This window comes from Vicugna pacos, chromosome 24 (assembly GCF_048564905.1).
Source record: "Vicugna pacos chromosome 24, VicPac4, whole genome shotgun sequence".
Taxonomy (NCBI): Eukaryota; Metazoa; Chordata; class Mammalia; order Artiodactyla; family Camelidae; genus Vicugna; species Vicugna pacos.
Genome location: NC_133010.1, coordinates 23,146,514 through 23,164,641, shown reverse-complemented (window position 1 = coordinate 23,164,641; position 18,128 = coordinate 23,146,514). Strand labels below are relative to the sequence as shown.

Genomic DNA, 18,128 nt, shown 5'->3' with positions numbered 1-18,128 from the left:
TGATTTCATCTCTCCCTCTCCCCACTCGGGTTCTCAGATAAAAGCAATAAAAATGTAATGGAAGCTAAAGCAACACGTTAGAGCTCTATAAATTATCTTACGTCACTTTTCTAGAACAGAGGGCGTACAAGGCTGTCCCGTGAACATCAGCCTGCTCAAAAATGTAGACAGCAGTACCTGGAACAGCCAGTGCTGAGATGTTAGAAACTGTGCAAGTTACTATTGAATTACTAGCAAAGTGGATAGAATTTCATAAGAGCGGTACTAAGGTTTATCTTCAGCTTCCGCTCTAAATTTTACCAAAACTATTTTAACTTCTAGGAACCTTGGTTTCTTTTCTATAAAATGAGGATGAAAATAATGCCTGGTCTGACTGGACCTCACAGCTATGCTCTAAAGATCAAATGAGATCTATAAATAAAATAATTTGCATATTCTAAAACTTTATGCAGATTTACAGGATTTCTTATATAAATATGCATATAATATTAATGCCTGCTCTCCTGACTTGAAGTAGTATTTCCCCCTCAAGTTCTCAATTAGGGAACTGAAAATATTAGCCTGTTTGGTCTCAGCAGGGTATAGCTGTGTGCTCACAGTGCAATAAAGAGCATCTGGGTACTTGGCATTGGCCCCAGAAACCCAGGAAGGTGTGTGGAGAGCAACTTATGGCATTTTATTGATACTGTTTATTTAGTTATGTCTCTTGTGCAAGAGCAAGGAGAATGTCTATCTTAGGAACTAGGTACACGGTCTGGCATAAGGTAAGCTGTTAATATGTAAGAATCAAAACTGAATGAAAGGATGGATGGATGGATGAGTAGTTGGATGGGTAGACGAATGATGGATGGACAGATATTCCCAGAGGCAATTACGTCTGCAGTCAAGGGGAAAAGTCAAAACCCAGTCCAAACCCGTGAACGTAGGGATATCTTACAAGCGAGTACAGGGCCGGCAGGCAGTAGCGTGGCCCGCCTGGTAGCCCACCTGTGGGGAGTCTGTTTCGGGGTAACACACTGAAGGCAGGGGGTGACAAGAGCAAGGCAGACAGAACATAGGTGAGCAGAAATCAAACTCAGAAATGGAACTAAGACCGACATCCCAGCTCCCAGAATGGACTTGGAATGCTTATCAGTTTACCCAAAAGAAAAGGAATTCCATAGGGGTCTGAGACAAAATCTCAGACTTAGGAATTAAAGCCCAGAGGGAAGTTGGGTTTGGGCCAAGCAAGAGCATCATTTTAAGAACAGGGGAAATGATGAGAGGCTGGACCAGAAGAGTCATTTTGGGAGCAGAGATGTGACAACCAGCATGTGTGTCTTGGCCAAACAGGAAGAGGAGACCTGAAGCCACCCAGCCAGGACTGACCTTGAAATTGGGGCAGAGCTGAGTTGACACGAGAACAGCATGAGTGAGCTACACTCAGCTAAATGTCGCCCAGGCAGTAGCTGCCATCTGCCTGTTATCATCTGTCCCTGCGTGTATCAAGTTCTTTTTCAAAATTTTGTATTGAAGTGTAGTTGATTTTCAGTGTTCGTTTCAGGTGTACAATAAAGTGATTATAGATACATACATACTTTTTCTTTTCAGATTCTTTTCCATTATATGTTATTACAGAAACGGAATGCAGTTCCCTGTGCTGTACAGTAGGTCCTTGTTTACCTGTGTTATATACAGTAATGCTTATCTGTTATTCCCAACCCCTAATCTATCCCTCCCCGCCCTTTCCCCTTTGGTAACTATAGTTTGTGTTCTGTGTTCGTGAATCTTTTTCTGGTTTGTAAACAGAATTTGTGTCATTGTTTAATATTCCACATATAAGTAGTATCATGATATTTGTCTTAATTCTGACGTGAGATTACAGGCTACGTGCAGACCAGTGGCTTGCGAAGGATAGAAACATTTTACAGAACTGTGTGTGGAAGTAGTTCCCGGGTTATAGAGTGTGCCTTCCCCTGGGCAGGGTGTTTTTCTAGAGAGAGTGACAAATGCCAGCGCTTTTTTAATCCCGAGATTGCAGCTTCTGCCTTGGCAACTAATTCTCAGGTTTTCCCTAATTCTTGGCACTTACAGTCCTAACTGTCCCGACACTCTCTCCTGCTTTGGGGTAGGATTGCCCTAGCAGAGACCAAAAACGCATTAGGGCGTAATTTCCAGTTTCTGTTGGTCCCTGCACACTCTAAGATTTATTTGTAAAGACAAGAAAAGAATAAAATTATCAAAATCTGTTTTAAATCTAACTTAGATTATTGGACTGTAGTAGGGGTGAGTGGGCCCTGCGTGACTGACAAGACTCAAGATAAATGCTACTTCTAACCAAAAAAAAGATTTGGCCAACTGCGTGCCTCCTGCTTTGTCATGCTGTGAAAAACTGCCTATAATTTAGAATCAATATGGCACAAGATAAGTATAAAGGGCAAAATCTGAATTTCATTACTTTAAAATGTCAAGAATGGGCTTTGATGGCTTAGATTAGCGTTTCAGTTCTTCTTCTAAATCTGAGCAATTGTATTTCTTCAGAAATGAACATATTTCTTGAGAATGGCTGGTCAGAGTTTGTACATACTCTCTGGGATAACATAATATGCAGGTTTTCTAATATATTCACATGAACACAGGATCGTTGGGATGGACAGTCTGCTTCTAATTCAGATAGAAGGATTTGTTCCTCACCAAACCTCAGCAAGCTAATGGGAGAAGCTGTTTGACAGATGATGAACAGACGCACCCGCCACAGAGCAACTCAGTTCTTGATTTGGATGGAGACACTAGGCAAGGCTTCCTCCTCAGGGTAGGAGTGTCTGTCTTGAGACATTTGATACAAATGGACAAAAGTAGTGACACTGCATCCACCCCTGGCTACCAACATCCAATACACATGGGCTTGGTTTCTAGTTTGTCAAGTTCTCTTACCTACAACCTCTGAAATCAGGTTTGGTAGCTGAGTTGTCTTCCTAAATGAGATCTGATCTGTTTCTTAGATCCATTTCTGCTGTTAACTCCTATGCATAATGCCTGATCACAATGCAAGCAAACATAATTTGGGGATGTCACTGAGAAGTCTCATTATAGTCACCTCAGTAATACTTATAAAATGTTTTTCCAAATAAAAAAGTGTAGATAATCTGCAGCTCCTTATTCCACTATTATCCATATGCAGATTAATATGCTAATTATGCATGTGTTATGATAAACTGTTTTATTTCTCTAAAAGATTGCTTGAGCATTTATTAAGACAGAGAGCTCCTAGAGGAGAATTTAGACATAGTTAACACTAATGACATAAATGTTCATTCTGCATTGTTTCAGAGGAGGGTGAAGGAAGAGGTGACTTCAGTTTTCCTCTGGAAATCAGACACTGGAATAAGTTACTAGCGGAGGCTGGGAAATATGCTTGCCTGTAATGCTGTGGCAGAAATCCCTTGCTCCAAGATCAGTTACCTGCAGGCAAAGAGTAAAGGCCTTTAGACTCTCAGCCTGGTCTTTCAGTCTTACATTCAAAGTTTGTAGCACCCCTTGGAATTCTGGTTTCTGGGCTGCTCAGGTTAATGGGCAAAGGTGAATGCCCTGTTGTCTTCCTCAGACTTGAACTTCAGATCCATAAATCCAGATGTCTCCATCTGTACATTCCACAGCTACTTTGAACTCAGCCTCTTCAAGAAAGTACTTTCTGTCAACCCCACATCCGCCAAGGCTAGAGAGTCCCCATGCATTCTTGTGATTAGTATTTATGTAAGATTATTTAATTAGTCTTTTTTTTTTCTTTTGAGAAACATTTATTGAGACACTTCAGGCACTGTCCTGAGTGCTCGCTGGAGATGCAAAGAGATAATGCCCCAATACACAGAGTTAAGCATTTCCTTTCCTTCGATCCAAGCCTGGTGCACAGACTGGTATTTTAACGCTTTACAATTATTGACTGAGTGACATGAGTTCTCATGAGACTGTGAGCCCCCGGGCAGATTTTAAAACTTCACTTTTAAATGCCCTAAGAATTATTCAATCAACATTTATTGAATACTAAGATGATATGGGGGAAAAAAAACAAATTTCCTAAGCTAGGACTAGTAGGCCTTTTAAATTATTTATCACCTTACTCACTGCAAATGATGCTGTTCACTTTGGATCTGTAATTAGATAAATATTATTACCGAGCCTCAGGCAGTAGATTATGTGCCATCTTGAGAAGCCCTACCGTAAGTCAGGAACTGTGCAAGTGACCATGAGAAGTAAGTTTGCACGTACACAAAAAACCTGTATGTGTTTTTTAATATAATTTAAAAATAATCAGCTTATAGGTCAGATCTGTTCCAGTGGGTGTGTTTCTTGTGGAATCTTGTGGTTTCAGGGCTGTAACGTAAATTTGGCTCCTGTGAGATAACTGTTATATAACTATCTGAAGTAGTGTGTGCATTACTATATATAAAATAGGTAAACAACAAGGACCTACTCAGAGCTCAGGGAATGATATTCAATTTCTTGTAATAACATCTAATGGAAAAGAATCTGAAAAGAAAATATACGTATATGTATAACTGAATCACTTTGCTGTACACCTGAAACTGACATTGTAAATCAACACATCAATAAATTTTTTTAAATAAAGAAGGCAGTGTCTGGTTTATACATACTAAAAAGGGTTTAAAAGATCCCGAATGAATCTTAAAAGGTTAGCCTTTTTAAACAAACAATGCCGATAGATGGCATGATCAACCAAAGACATTGTTCGCCTTGTATTAATTAAATGGTGGGAAATGTAATCAGATTATGATTTTTAAAAAATGCTTTTAAAAATTGTCATATGTACTACAGTCTGATCACTATTTCCTGGAAACTCAAAATGTGGATGACTCTAAACATAGACAGCCAAGGATCAAGAGTTGTTCAAGCATACAAAGGAGTTAGCAGTTCCTTTTTTTCCCCTTTATTTTGGATACATATGAAACTAAGAGCTAGTTTTTCAAATGGAGGGGAGGTGATGGGAAGAGGGGGTCCCTAGAGTGTGACTGAGAGGCAAAGACCTGGTGGTGAGGAGGGACTAGGCACCTAAGCTGGGTCAGCGAGAGGAGAGTGGCTGGCCTTGAAGAGAACTGCCTGCTGGAACAGACCCATCCTTAGAACGGATGAACAAGGAATGTGGACTTGGGAAATCAGTTTGGATCAGTCATAATAACCTGGCTTCAGTTATTCATTTCTTCTGGATAAAGTTACCTCATCTCCAGTCATATCTGTTGCTGTCTGTTTCCTTTGTGGGGAAGGGAGGGGGCAATGTGCACTGTTTCCTGAGGCTTCCCAGTGCCGGGACTCACCCAGCCCCTGGTGCTCAGGCAGTTACCAGGATTCCGTCCTGGAGACGCTCCTCATTTTACCCGAGGTCGGGACAGGGGCTTTCCATTTCCAACAAGTGTGCTCGGTGGCGGTCAGCGCTGGCCCACCTGGGGCCGTGTCTGCTTGTTGAGTCGTGTGCTGCCTGATTGCTGTGTTCCAGCAGGGCTGTGCAGAGATGGTCTTCACAGCTTTCCTACTGTTGGAAGTTACTCCCTTTTATGTGAGGCCCCGAACAGTGTTCAGACAGAGCCCATTCACTCTGGGGTGGCCCAAAGATGCATGTGCCCCAAACCAGGCATTAGGTGAAGTGGCTGACTTCTGAGGGAAGGGAAACCAGACTTCAATCAGTTCTGTAAAAGAAGTGGCATTTGTCCTTTGTGCTTTGCCCTTGCCTCTTGTAAGAAATTTGCTGTCCTTTGATTTTAAATTTTTTGGAAGAATTCTGGTTTGCCAGAGGTGAACTCTCCATTTCTTCTCATTTCTTACTCATTCATCCCGTTTTCTGCCCTGTCACCATCAGTTGAATGTCCTGGTGGTTATTGGTAGTTTCTGCATTCGGCACACAGTATAGAAGAAATAGTCTGCATTACTCAGTTGACATTTTGTGCTAATTGATAATGCTTTTTAAATGTACAGCTGTGACATTTGGCAGTCTTCATTATTCACTGGTAAGGCAGTGCTCAAAACTAGTATTGATTTTCCCACATCCACACTCTGGTCTCATTTACTAACATTTGATATAAATTAGAATCTCACCACGAAGTTTCTGACTTGGCTTTTTCTCTCTCAGTAAGTTTCTCTTGAGATTTGGTAGTCCTGTTGCTCTTGAAAGATAGACGCACAAAGGAAAAACAAGTTGCTTCTGCAGATATTTAAAATCAGTGTATTGGTCCATAAAGGTTTTGTGTACTTGGCTGCTCTAACTTATTAAATCAGGCTGGACATCTTGAAGTAGAAAAGACAAAATGAGTCTGACTTTCCAAGACGATCTTCAGATATGAAAGGGAAAAAATAGAAGAAGTAGATTATATCTAAACTGATCATTCTTCTAAAATCTTCCACCTAGAAAATGTTCCACATAGAGATTTTACATGACTGAGCTAAATATAATATATGGTCTGTTGGAGGCTTTTAATATTAAATAAACACAAATTTCATCAGAGTACAGAAAGGGATCTGCCCAAGAACCATGGAATTAGTTATTGTTATGACTCACCCAGTCTTGCCTTTGACAAATTTCTGTTTTAATGTCAAACATTTGGTGATTAATTTCAGGTTTGTCATTTTCTATATTTGCATAAGGTCTAGCCACAGCAACTATGCAAATACTTTTCTTTAATTATATTTCATTGTATTGCATGGTATAAAATTTATATTTACAGTAAATGTTTCTAATAGAAATTAAATGTGTGCAGATGTGACTACAGCAATGAAAATCACATGAGCAGGTCCGCTCTTCCTTCTGCTTCCAATGGAAAAGATTAAGAGAAAAGTTAAAGTTGAACTTTTTTGGTGGGTAGAGGTATAAACATATTTTTCAGTGGTTGGGATATAAAATGATACATTTTATGTCAAATGGGTTTCAAACGTTATGAATAAGTCTTTTAGAAAAAAGAAGTACCCTCTGTTCTCCTGTGAACTATTGATCATATATAAGCGCTGCATGTTCTAGGGTATTTGTTTAGCTGACAAGGATGATCTTCGGGGGAACTGGGATGCTTTAGTCCATAAAAGTATTAAAAATTAAAAGCAGTTTTCTGCAGTGCTGCTTTGAATCATATTTTTTAAATAAGTTAACTCACAACTGTAGGGGTGTCAGAATCTGTATTGGTGTTCTGTTAGCTACATAACAAATTATCACGAATTTAGTGGCTTAAAATAACATCTATATCTCAGAGTTCTGTCGGTCAGAAGTCCAAGCAGCTTGGCTAGGTTCTCTGCTTCGGGAACCAAAGGCCTGGGCTTTTGTCTGCATTCGCTGGGGAAGAATCGGCTTCCAGGCTTTTAAGGTCATTGGCATAAATTCGTTCCATGCGGGTTCAGGACTGAGGTGTCTGCCTCCTTGCTAGCTGTTGGCCGGGAGTCTTCTTTGCTTCTAGACGACTGCAGTCCTTGGCTCCCAGCCCCCTTCAGCTTCAGAGGTAGCAGTGGCATGTCGAATCCTCCTTGTCTCCCTGACTCCCCCTTCTGCCTACCTCTTCTGCCTTTTAAAGGGCTTGTGTAATTAAATCAAGTCAAAATGATAATACTTACAGCTTAAGGTCACCTCGTAATTACTACTGCCTAATTTGCTTTTTTATAGCAGCACCTAGGTTGTTAATTGATTGGATTGGAACCTTGGGCCATCGTAGAATTCTGCCTACCATGGAATTCTTGTAATGTAGCTACTGAAGGCTCTCCATGCTGGTGAAAAGTGAAACTGCCTGTGAATTCTAACCTTGCAGATACAGGCTTCAGAGTTTAAGCAAATATCATGCAATACAATATTAAAAAGGAACTTAGAAAAGTTTGATTTTTTTAATTATTAAACCACGAATGTAAAAGAAGTTATCTTTTCTAAGGAATGAAGAAGAAAGAGAATATGGCTTTTGTTAACCAGGACTTTTAAGGCATTTGATTTTTGCAACCTTTCCAAGTGACTTGAATGATTATAACAATGCGTTCTGAAGTTCACCAACCCAAAACTGTCCAATCTAGTGTTATGGGAAGAATAGCAAATCTGTTTTTAAAAAATTGGCACATCAATTCTTGGAACATTTATTTCCTCTTTTGTTCTTTAAAAGGACACACAATTGTTAGAAATGTAGGTCTCATCAAGACGTTTATATAACATAATGGAATGGAAAAAATACATGTATATTCTATAAAGATCAGTTTGTGCCATTCAACACCTGTACCCAAGGCCACAGTGAGATCAACCTGGGATTTCCAGAATTTTCTTTTAAAAGAAAATGAGACTTTAAGACCTTTATTGTTAACCTTCTTGTATACTCTTTTAATATGGTAAGAAATTTAAACATGGACCACTGCATAAAGAAGACACCATGGCCAGGGATTCCCTGAGGATGCCACATGTTGACGCTGAGAATGTTTCTTAGTCCTGTAACAGTTTGACTTCTGTAACTGTAGCCTGAGGAGGAAGACTTCCCAGATTATTTCTCATCTGTAAAAGGTGTTCCAGGAACTGGTATGACAGTCGTAGATTGTCCTTCATCCTTCAGATGGAAGAGGATTAATAAATACAGTGTAGCATGTTATCATGATGAATATTGATAAGCATCTTAACAAAACCCATTGGATGTCTCTGTTCCCTTCCCTAAAGTGAGTCATTGTATCAACAGACCACAGGGAGACAGAACATATTTTCCAGTGACGTCTCCCCAGTACAAGTTTATTGCAAAGCCAGATTCCTCTACGGTCGGAGGAACCTTTCGGGTTCCCTGTTCTAGCTGCTGCTTGTGAGTATGAGCCATGGGCAGCGGAAACGGGGGTCTCCTGCCCATGCAGGCATTGCTCTATCACCTGTAAAAGCTCCTCTGTCGGCTACTGCTGTGGAGTAAGAAATGGGGTTCAGTCCAGGAAGTGAAGATGTGGAGCTCTGAGATTTACACTGTCGTGCCGTTAACGCCTGGTCTCGCGAGACTAGGTCTGGCGTGGCTAGGTCAAATACACCTGGGTACTTGTAGGCACAGTAGGGAGCTAAGTGGTACCTTATCTTGTTGAAACTTGCCAGAAAGAATACAGCGTTGAAACCTTGTCCATCCTCGTTGTCACATATTGCAGAATTTCTTTTTTTACGGCTGAATCATATTCCATTGTAGGTATTCACATTTTCTTTATCTGTCAGTGAGGATTTCAGTTGTTTGGCTATTACGAATAGTGCTGCAGTGAACATGGGTGCCAACATCTCTTCCAAATCCTCATTTCAATTTTTTTTATATGTACCCAGCAGTGGAATTTCTGGGTCATACAGTGGTTCCAGTTTTAATTTTTAGAGAAACCTTTTTGCTGTTTTCCATAGTGGTTGCACCAATTTAAATTCCCACCAACAGTGTGCAAAAGTTCCGATTTCTGCACATCCTTGCCAACATGTGGTGCCTTTTGTATTTTGATAACAGCCCTTCTGCCAGGTGGCAGGTGACATCCCACTGTGGTTCTGATTTGCACTTCCCTGATGATTAGTGGTGACACGCATTTTTTCGGTACACCACTTGTATGTTTTGTTGTTGATTCACAACCTCAGGAGTTCCCTGAGGGAGAGTCGGGACTGTGCCCTGTACACGGAGGCAAGGAGAGACTGAAGAAAGGCAGAGATTGAGGAAAGGCTCCGGGTTGGCAAGTGGCAGCTGTAACACGCAAGGAGTTTACTTGGGTGACTTGTTTGGGGTGGTCTTGAGACTTGTAGACCTCCACACCCACCAGCCAGGATTTAGAGTGTACATAGAGGCCTTAAAGGGGTTCAGTCATGTATACAAGTCAGATGGTCTCAAGTTACGTTAGTTTTCCAAGGTGGCACCCTTGAAGTGGGTCCCAGTGTGGGAGCAGTGGGCAGGATGTCCGTTCCAAGGATGGGGAAGGGGCCAGGTCCTGTTCACAGGCCAACTCGTAGTCACATCCTCACCATGGTCTCCTCCAGTAGTTCTTCAGAGAAAAGTTTATTCAAGTCCTTAGCCCATTTCTTAAAAATTGTGTTACTAGGTTTTCTTTTTTTTTGGTTGTCACTAAGTTGTGTGAGTTCCTCATATAGTTTAGAGAATCGCCTCTTATCAGATATATCATTTGCAAATATTTTATCCCATTCTGTAGATGGCCTTTTCACTCTGTTAATTGTTTCCTTTGCTGTGCAGAAATTTTAGTTTGAGAAGGTCCGCTTGTCTCTGTGTCCTGTGCTTCTGGTGTCATGTGCGTGACACCCAAGATCGGTGCCGTAAAGGCTTTCCCCTGCGTTTTCTTCTACAAGTTTTATACTTTCAGGTCTTAACATTCAGGTCCTCAGTCCATCTTGAATTCGCCTCTGCGCACAGCACAAGTGTCCGAGTGATTCTGCTGCTCAGCACCACTTGTGGGAGAGACTGTCCTTTCCTGACTGTATTCTCGGCACCTTTGTGGAGGGTCAGTTGACTGTATCTAAAATCCAATTATGCTTTATAATGACTACAATCCTAATAGCCGATAGTGTGTGTTTACTGGCATACCGATCTAAGCTCTTATACTACCTTATGTAATCCTCACGACTACATACGAGATAATATCATCATCCCCATTTGGTAGATGAGGAAACTGAGGCACACGGAGATTAAGGAACCTGCCCAAGGACACACAGCTGGCTAGTGGTAAACGTGTGGTTTGAGCCCAGAGAGTCTCAACTCTTAACCACTATGCTCTGTTCGGAAAGGCGTACTATTTTAAATGTCTTTAGAAAACAGGAGTGGGTACTCATTTGCCCCAGGTGGGAGTCCTGGAGTGCAGAGCTCTTCTCTAGCTCAAGGGAAAGGAGCTAGCATGGAGGAAGGCTTTTTTCCAAATTTTTATTAGATCCTCAACATGTAAATATATGGAACTGACACAAAAGCAGTATATCTTAAATATTTATAAATAACATTTGCAACATTGTACAAAGAGGGTTTGCGTCTAATCCTGTAAATTCTATGGGAGCTGCAGTTTTAAGTGCATGCAAGGCAGCACAGAGGTTAAGAATACTGGTTCTTACTGTTCTGCCATCGCTTCTTTTGTATAGTCTAGAATCGTCTCAACAGATCAATACACTAGATGGAGTTATCCCCATCACCATTCTACATTTGAAGGGTCGTACTCTAAGAAGTTAGAAGACTCACCATGGAACAGTGTCTAGTAACGCGCCTGTTGGTGGGAAGGGAAAAGGTGGGGGAATACATTACCAGGAGGAAGAAGTACCTAGCATTGCACAACCATTTTCTATGTTGTGTTCGCTTAGTGGGTCAATGTTAGTTACTATTTGCAAACTACCTAGACCCCTCATTACTCCTTCCATCTCTTTTCATACTCAATTTTTGTCTAGTTAGAGCTTATTAAAGAGAATGAGAAGATGAAAATTTATAAAACAAGATGTGAAATGGAGATAAAAATTAGAACAGAACTGTCTGCAGGCTTTTTCATTCCTTCTCTTCTGCTACTGCTCTTCCAGGCTTCTGCTATCAGCTGTGAAATGGGAACGGAGTTATTCATAAGCCCTGTAGAAGGCAGGCCTGTACATATGCCTTTAAGGGGGTGTGTTTATGTGAGTCTCTATGAAAATAAGCTCCTCAAAGTTATCAACACTGGCTGAAAGAATGGCTCAAAACCATTCCTTAAAATAAATAAATAAATCACAAGTACTTGAGTGTCCAGAAATCCAAGTGGTAAGCAAGCACATAGTCGGAGCCCAAGCAGGGCACCTTGGCATCAGCTCGTAACCAGACTGGCCTCCCTAGCGGGGCTGGTGAGCACAGGCGAATAAACACCAGGAGCTAAGGGAGGACAGAGAAAGCAGCAAGTCCTCGATAACGACTCCAGGCCCAAGGAGCGTGCTACGTCCCCGACCTCAGCGCTGTGTACGAGGTGTGTTTACCAGGCGTGAGGCAGCTGGATCAACCGAGTGCCTCGTGAGTTAGAGTTAATACACGTCTAAACCATACTTAGTGTTCTTAAAATGTGCCATCAAGTCTCTTGCTGTTAGTGGATTAATTCGCTTCTTTGTAACTGTGGTTTCCTATGGCGAGTTACGCCTACATTGCTTAATTATATATCCACAGCTGGCCATTTTTGTCGCCAAAAGAAGCAAAAGCTAACTGACAGATGTGACAGTCACGTCTTTCCCCCTCCAGTTACAAAGTAAGTTCAGTCTGCGTTCTCTGCGTTACAAAGCGCTCTCCAGAGTTTCTTTTTTGGTGAAGAATCTGAGATGACATCACGTCCTCCTGCCCTCTCTGTGGGTTCTTGAGAGAGAAATGCTGATAGGGAAGCGAGAGAGATTCTAGTCAAGTTAAATGGGCTGTCAGGTCTGGGGGAGCGGCCCCTACAGCAGGTGTCTCTGGAATCACGTCAGGACTGAGTGTCTCTCCTGGGACCCTTCCCACCTGCTGCGTCTTGAGATGCAGTGCTTTTCCACCAAGGCTGATTCTCAAGTTCTTCTCACACCTGCTCTGGCTTTTAACACATCTGCTTTTAAAAGATGCCTCCATGGGGGGCCAGCTGCGTTCCTTCTTGCATCACCTCACATCAGGGACTGGGTTTGTACGATAGTAGCTGATCGGCTTAATACAAATCTTTCAAAGCTGTCTTCGAAAACAATGATGGTTAAAGGTGTTTGGCCTGTTTTTCCGTAACTAAAAAATAACCTTCCCCAAAGGACGTATTAATGACACTTTCGGGCTTGCCTGGCAGTGTGTCCAATAAGTGGACATGAGTTGTAAACACTGACGTTTGACCGTGTGCTTAGGAATTTTCACAGCAGGATAAAACTGAGTGCAGCGCTTTAGAATCAGATTAGCACGTGGACTGGGATGGATTTGGAAAGAGGTGATCCCTTGGTGATTAAGACAAAATCGTTTGCCAGAAACCATTAGTAACTGATACAGTGTTAAGTGAGTAGGTGGCTCTGTGGCAGAAAGAAAGCTTTTTAAGTAGGTAAGTGGCAATTTCCTGTTGTTCTCAGCTCAAAGGATTTATTTCGAGAACATTCCTATGGCCGAGAACCTGGTGAGGTAAAGGTTTGTTCTCTCCCCTCAGATATCTATTATTTTCTGTGGCGTGCATGATCAATTTTTGTGTCTTTCCATCCCTGGAAATTTTTAATTCTTTTTTTTCATCACTAGCATAAACTATGAAACACCCTCGGAACAGAGCATTTGACTTATCTTCTTTCACTTACTGACATTTCAGATTCCTTAACACTGACTCAGATACCATGTAACCTGTAATTTAACAAGTATTCTCATCTCTTGTAAAGGAAGTAAATTTTTATCCAGTCGAGTAAGACAGCTATGAGAAATTTATACAGAGAACAGAAATAGTCTTGTTCCAATTACCTTATGGATGTCGTAGGAACAACTCTAAGGGTGGCTATTTGGTGATACGGGGTATTTCAGAATCCCGAGTGAGTGAGGGTGGCACAGTGGATGTAACGGTGGAGCATGGAGCAGAATTCCTGTTCATAGACGTTGGGGTTAAAAACTGGCTTCCAAGAGCCAACATACTTCAAAATCTGAGACTAGAAAATATTAAATGGCCCTGTAGCCAGTTACTAAAAAATAACAGGTATATGTTATTCAAGTACGTATTTCTGCGATCACGCTAAAAACTCCTTGAGTGGGAGCTTGACTTGCTAATAGACACGTGGTGCTCCTTCTTGTTCCATCTCAAATATATTAAGGCTATTTCTTTCTGGCAACTGATGTTTTAAGTCACTTTTCCTTATTGAAGTGATAAAAACTGATGAGAATTTTACAGGTCTCTATTAATACCTAGTAAACATAACATAAACTTCTTCAAGTGGGTATAAAGGCACTGTTATCAGTTGGCGCAGATTTCTTGACTCCCAGCCCTCCTTCCTGCATTCTTACCCACACATCCTGTTCCTTCATTTACCTGACTTTTCACCTGCTTTGAAGCTGTCATCCTGCTTTCAGTGCTCAAGTTTTCCTTTTGCCTCTTGTCAAGATTTTTTCTAATCCTTTTTTCAGTCAGTTTTTCTGGACCTCTGTGTCATTTATGTAAAATGGAGTTTCATAAAAGGAGTCCCAGGGACGGGCTCCAAACCCCCCTGCACAGTAGTGCCTCCCCGTGGGGCCCCCTTAGCAGCGGGCTGGGGACTTGGACAGCACTGGTCCCCAGCTGCATGCGGGCGCCGAGAGGAATCCAGACTTGTAAAGAAAAAAAAAACTACAGGCATACCAAGTCCACCAGGAAGGCGAAGAACAAAAATGAAATCAAAGGGGAACCTGTGAGGCATCTGGGGAGGCGGGAGGCAGATGCTGTCCAGCGAAGCCTTTAGGTGGGTCTCTGGGAGAGATGGGGAGACATGAGGATGCTGAGCTGATCGGGATCCATCAGTCATGAGTCTTCACTGGTGCCTCACCTGAAATTCCTGTGGGACCTCAACCTTGGGCGTTTTTAGAACATGGAGGCCCTAAAGACTTTCCTCCAGCCTTTGGTTGAACCTTCAAATGAATGTAGGGTATACAGTGCAAAAAAAAAAAAAAAAGGCCACGTGAAGCTAGGTGACCTGGGGAGTCTGTGCCCCCGGTGGACAGTTACGCCTCAGCTCCAGCTGGCAGCTGAGACGCAGGACTGATGGACCCGCGTCGCTGGATCACACAGGATTTCAAGAAGCACTTGATATCCTTGTCTTTGTGTGGAACCTCTGGGTGTTTTTTCAGTGTTAGAAGATAAATCAAGGAAATTGAGATGGTGTGCTTCAAGCTAGATAAATCCCTTCTTTTGCTCAGTAAGTTCAGAAAGTTCAGAAAAAGAATCACAAGAATTGCCCACTGTCACGTGGATGCTGTGGGTCAGAGCCCAGATCTGAATGTAGTCTCCTGACTCAGTTTAAGCTTTTCCACACGTGACTGTGACATTCATGAAGGTTGCTCCTGAGTGAAGGAGGCTGGAAGAACTTCAGGTTATATTATTTGTTGAGCTAAAGTGAAATAGGGTTCTGTAAAAATATCTCAAGCACTTAAAACAAATTTTCCTGACACTATCTCAGTAATTTTCCACAAATCAGTGAAGAACGAGTGATACAGACTGAAATTTTTTTCCACACTTGGCAGTTAACAAGTTACCTTGACTGCACATAAACAGGAAGCAAGGCTTCAGAGTCTAAACGTGAAGTTAGTGCAATGGGAATCTGCGTTCTCCTTATCAGTGACCTTTTATTCTAATTAAACCCACTTTTAAAAAATTAGAGAATTGTTTTGGACAACTATAGTTTCAAAAATTAAGAACTGTAAGTTTCTGCTTTTGTAATAATTTTCTGACCGTAACAATCCCTTTTCTAAAACATTATTAGTTCAAAAAAATATCCAGCATGATACCATCTGACTACCATTCAGGGTGCGTGCGTGCGTGTTTAGAATATTTTAACTAATACCTTTACGTCTCCATTTATGCTCTTCTTTAATTTTTTTTAATTTTATTTTTTACTGAAGTGTAGTTAATTTACAATGTTAGTTTGAGGTGTACAGTAAAGCGATTCAGTTATATATATTCATTTTCTTTTCAGATTCTTTTTCATTGTTATTACAAAAAATGCAATATAGTTCCCTGTGCTGTCCGGTAGGTCCCTGTTGTTTAACTACTTTATATATAGTAATGTGTATCTGCTAATCACTTACATCTGTAACCTTGGAAAAAAAAGATACAAATTCTATTTACAAACCAAAAACAGCCTCACAGACATAGAAAACAAATGATGGTTACCAAAGGGGAAAGGGCAGGGGAGGGATAAATTAGGAGTTTGGGATTAACAGATTCCTTTATGCTCTTACACCCAAGCACTGTCTACACCATTCAGTTTTGCTTATAAAAAGAGACAGACTTTTACGTGCTGTAATCGTCAGTTAATTCAGTTGATAACTTTTCACTGTTTGATCCTAACAGTCGCTTCGATTTGTGATTATGATCTCGCTACTTAATAGCACAGGAAGACTGTCTTCGTCCCCAGCTGACGGCAGAATTAGGGAGAGATTGTGGTTGCCAGCGTGTGAAAGTTTTCACTATGCCTGGATTGCTAAACCTATTACAATTCTATCTGTTCCCAATGTACGGAACACCGTGCTCGGCACAGAGGCTGAAATAAGCACGCAGCGTCTGCCCACAAGATGGTAACCGGAGTGAGGTTGGGGTCCCTGGGGAAGTGGAGGAACTGACGTTTCCTTGTAGTCGGAACTGTTCGTCCAGGAAGGCACCCAGCTGTGCCACAAGGCGCTGAAGGACGGCAGCCTCCGCCTGAGGAAGGCTGTAAAACCTGGGGTGCTAGAGATCTTGCAGGAGCCACGTGAGGAGGTAACTGTGTATTTGTGAATAGTTTGAAGGTTCAGGTTCGCTTACAACAAGGCAACAGGGCTAGATAATTTATAGCGATTATGTGGTTTTTGTATTTTTAATGATGATTAAAAATATATTAACTGAACATAATACAGTGCTGAGTATTATAGAAACTAAACTTGCTGAGCTTAAGCAGTAAGCTGAGAAGTGCAAAATAAGATACCATTTTTCACCCAACTTATTAGGGAAAAAATGTCACTGGATAAAAATATTTTGGTACAAGTATAGAAGATGCACACACTCTACATTTATTTTTTATTCCCTTGCCGAGCTATTCTTTTTTAACAAAATAAATATGAATTTTAAACTAATGAGCAGAGCAGAAATCAGGGAAAGCTTAAGAACTATTATTCTAGTACTTTCTAATCTAAAATATGGAAATCTGGTTAAGGACCGCTTTATTAAAGAGCTACAATTGAAAAAAAAGATTTGAGTTCATCTGGCCCAGTATTCTGTAGAGTTCATCTGGCCCAGTATTCTGTAGGGCACACAACACTCATTCATTCACTTTTTCTGTTAATTCCATGAAGTCCCAGCCACTGTGGTTACAAAGGTGACCCTAAAGTTGCTGTCGTGAACATATGGGGGTGGTGGGTGAGAAAGGGAGGAAGGGGCTTACTGAGAACAGCCCCTAAGAAAATTAATACTGCTGTCATCATGATCAGTGCAGACTATGAGGGGGCACACGGGTTCTGGAACCTTCCTGGCAGCTCCTCGTTCTGTTCTGTAATCTCTAAGACTGGTTCTGAGCAGCTCATTCCCAGCGGTGTGATGTGGTCGTTTGCCTCTGGCACTGACTCAGCCCTGCTGTACGAGGCATCTGTGGACAGACTTTCATTTGGCTGCTTTTTTTTTTTTTCAGAGGGAAAGAGGAAAGTTTTCTCTTTGCCTTCCGACTCCAACACTTAGATGTATGGCCAGTCTTAGAAAGCAGCCTGGACCCAACTACTCTACCTTGTATTTGTTTTTCTGATTTCTTACATTTTGTCTTACGTTTGAAACTTCCACTGGAGAGAAACCAAGGAACTCATGTGCTGAATGTGCTCTGCAAAACAGTGGTCCTTCCCAGGACGTCCGTAGGTAGACCAGCAAAAGGTGACATTGTCAATTTAGGGGAAAATTAAGTATAACTGAATCATTTGTTTTACTACAGAAATTTTCAGAGCCTTTAAGGAACAGTTGTATCGTGAACCTCCAACAGGGGTAAAATCTTACTTAACTTCACATCCCTTTCATGTGTGGGTGACACAGCTCTTACTGTGTTATCTGGAAAATTCTGTAGACACAGTTTGGGAAATCCCTTTCAAATGTCAGTCTGAAACTATAGTAATTGCCTTCCTTGTAAACCAACTTTTCCTTAATTACCTTAGGAACTGCTGTCACTCAGGCCCCATCATTATTCTATTAGTTATAATATAAAGTATTAGCTGTGAAAATAGAGAAAAGAAATTATTTCGCTTATTACTCATAACGTCACTTTCACATTTGTCCATGGGCGTATTTTTACATGGCTGCAGTCACCACATGTGGTTTCTAATACGTAAAGAATTGAACATTATTTTGTAAGGGTTTTTTAAGTTGCTCTGTGGTCTTTAGAAGCACCCTTTTCTAGTCAGCGGTGGACTTATTTCCTTACTGTTAAAGGGTTAAGTTCCTTCCAGTCATCCCCTACAATAAAACTACAAAGAACGTCGTAACATTCATTATATTTTGCATTGTTTTTAGAAAGAATCCTT

General features: G+C 41.3%; 1 protein-coding gene across 9 annotated transcripts in view; it reads left to right on the top strand.

The window, feature by feature from the left end:
• DLGAP1 (DLG associated protein 1) overlaps positions 1-18,128 on the top strand; it is an 822,007-nt gene that overhangs the window by 496,431 nt on the left and 307,448 nt on the right. The gene's annotated exons all lie outside the window — the stretch shown is intronic.